This window comes from Andrographis paniculata, unplaced genomic scaffold (genome assembly GCF_009805555.1).
Source record: "Andrographis paniculata isolate CXL003 unplaced genomic scaffold, ASM980555v1 Contig86END, whole genome shotgun sequence".
NCBI classification, from domain to species: Eukaryota; Viridiplantae; Streptophyta; class Magnoliopsida; order Lamiales; family Acanthaceae; genus Andrographis; species Andrographis paniculata.
In genome coordinates this window covers 4,406,807-4,409,509 of record NW_026137624.1, presented here as the reverse complement: position 1 = coordinate 4,409,509, position 2,703 = coordinate 4,406,807, and the positions used below count along the sequence as shown (strand labels likewise).

The 2,703-nt window shown below is 36.6% G+C and overlaps 1 pseudogene; it reads right to left on the bottom strand.

The window, feature by feature from the left end:
• Positions 1-255: 255 nt before the first annotated feature.
• Positions 256-1,117, bottom strand: LOC127242046 (chitinase 1-like; annotated as a pseudogene).
• Between the last annotated feature and the right edge of the window lie 1,586 nt (positions 1,118-2,703).

Genomic DNA, 2,703 nt, shown 5'->3' with positions numbered 1-2,703 from the left:
ATTAATTTTGGTCTCAATATAAAAAAAAAAAATCATCAATTTTAGTCCCATTATAAATAATTCTTATCAATAACCGTTAAATTTTTAACGAAAATTGCTAACATGGACTTAACGGGGCAATGTGGCAGGTGATATGGACAAAACACAGCCGTATAAAATATGGCCGTATTTTTTTTTCTATTTTGATTTATAATTTTTTGATTTTTGATTTTTTTTTCAATAAACTTTGTTAAAAGCCGTAAGATATGGAAACGTTTACGGAGATATCATTGCCCCATCAATGACAAACTCATTGTCCTATAACATCCTCAGAGCGTCACGGAGAACTTGTCTCCTTGTATTCCTCGCCCATTCACCTCGTTCGTTGCCAGAAGCTTTCCGTTCCCGTCTCCGCCCGCCTCACCTTGTCCGTATAAAATTTGTAATTTATGTAGTCTATTACATCATCGTCATTGTCAAGTAGAACGGCGCGATCGTCACCATTACGGTATGCTTCTTCAGAATTGTTATCAGCTCCCCGACGCAGCACGCAAAGGTGGCAGTGGCATTGTGGTGGTTCCGGAGGAATCTTTCGTAGTTGACTGTGATGCCGTCAAGGTGGTATCTCCGGACAAACGATTTCAGGGAAGAAAAGGCGTTGGAGATCCAGAGGTGGACGACGGTTGGGTCCCAAAAGAGGATTTTTCCGGCGAGACTCCAGCCAGAGAGACTGGCCAAGACTATATGTTGGGGTGGAGGGATTGACAGCGGCCGGAGTCAGGGTATCCGACCAGTACGGCAAGAAGATGCATTTCTAAGGGTTTCCGGAAAGGTTGACGTCGATGGCGAAGCTTAGGAGGAAGTGGAAGTCGATTTCCGGATCTACAGGGAAGGCGACGATGGTCACCAAGAGAGAAGGGGGAGAAAACGTCGACGTCGGAGACAAGCAGCGCCATAGGCAAGCGCTAAAGTTGCAGGAGCCAGCAGTGGCGTAGGAGGTTCGACGGTGAAGTAGGCTTAGGGCAGCCTTGACACCCTCAGCGGCTGCCTCCCCGGCGCCTATGAGGAGAACAACGGCCGCCAGGAGTACGTAATAAACATTGCCTTTGTCACCTTCTGTTCGGGATTGGGATGACATCGACGAAAACTTCGAACGTCATATTCCCGTAGGATACATGGCCGTGTTCTTTATTAAACACGGTCGTGTGTATGGTGAGACCATTCTGATTATGTATACACGACCATGCTTTAGTAGACATGGTTGTGTTACGTCTAAATCACCGCCACATCATGTTCTGTTATGTACATGTTAGCATTTTTCGTAAGTTCTTAACGGTGAGACTAAAATTGAGTAAAAATATTTATAAATAAACTAAAATTGATTAATTTTTATATTAAGACTAAAATTGATTATTTTGTTTCAATGAGACTATTTTTTATTTTTTCACTTAAATAATATTGTAATAAGTTTGATCTATTAATTAAAATCAAACAAATTCTAATTTCATTATTTTTATATTATATATACATATATTTTTAAAAAAATACTCCATATAATACTAAATAAAGGGTGGGGTGGGGGCGAGGGGCCTGCAACCCTTGCACTGCTGTAGATCTGCCAATGATTTCTACCATGCATGAGTTTTTAATATAACTGTAACCAAAATTAGGTGGGTAGTTGTTATATTTATTTATTTTTTTATTCACCTATGACTTAAATTGGGGCCTAAAGAAAATCTAAAGTTCAATATCCAATATTTAATCTAATTTTTATGGTCCAATTCACCTAGACCTGATCTATTGCGATGTTGATTTGTGACCGTGCAATCGAGGGATTTCATCTTAGCCATTCCACTACAAAAAAATAATATATTTGTAACGGAATTCCGTCCCTAAAGTTCACGTAGCTAACGTAATTCTATTCCTAATTCCGTCTCTAATGTTATTAGTAACGGAAAAAGTAGATTTAAAGACAAAAAGGTTTTGTTACAAAATTGATTTTTTCTTGCGTAGATATATGTTTCATCAATTTTATTTTTATCTCTATTATTTTCTTTCATAAGCATTTTCTTCTCATTTCTTATCTTCTGTGATTCCTCTCTATAGTTTAGGTTTGTTGGTTCTTGGCCCCCAATCTTGTGAGGCTCGAGAACTTCCTGTCGATTGCCCGTGTAAACTATATTGTATTTTTCATCGTCGGTGGTTGTATTTTTCCTTCCGTAAGCGATTTTGTGAGTGATGTGTATAATATCGTCAATTGTAAATCGACTAAACTTGAAGTTTACTTTGAAAATGAGTTATACATTGACGTTTGTGAGGGGATAGGAGCCGTTTGGGTTATTTGGATTTATTTGATTTATGGGTTTGAACTTTGTTAACTCAAAATGTTTGTGATAAGATAAACATTTGCTTGGTTTGTTCTACTTGATTTTTCTTAAGAGTTCTTTGATTTTTCATTGTTATTTTCTTGTTTAAATCAAGTTAATCGGTTGTATATTCATTCTATGATTTAAACAAAAGTTAAAGACAAAAATCTTAAATTCAAACTAAAACCAATCCAATCAAAATTACTCAATTTTATTTCTAGTAGGTATGAATCTCGCCTATTTATATCAAAATTATTAAATTCATTTTACATTAAAATAAATAAAGTGTCACGAACCACTAAAATACAAAAATATTAGTTAAAGTTGGGATTACAATAATATAGTATTAGTGTTGGGA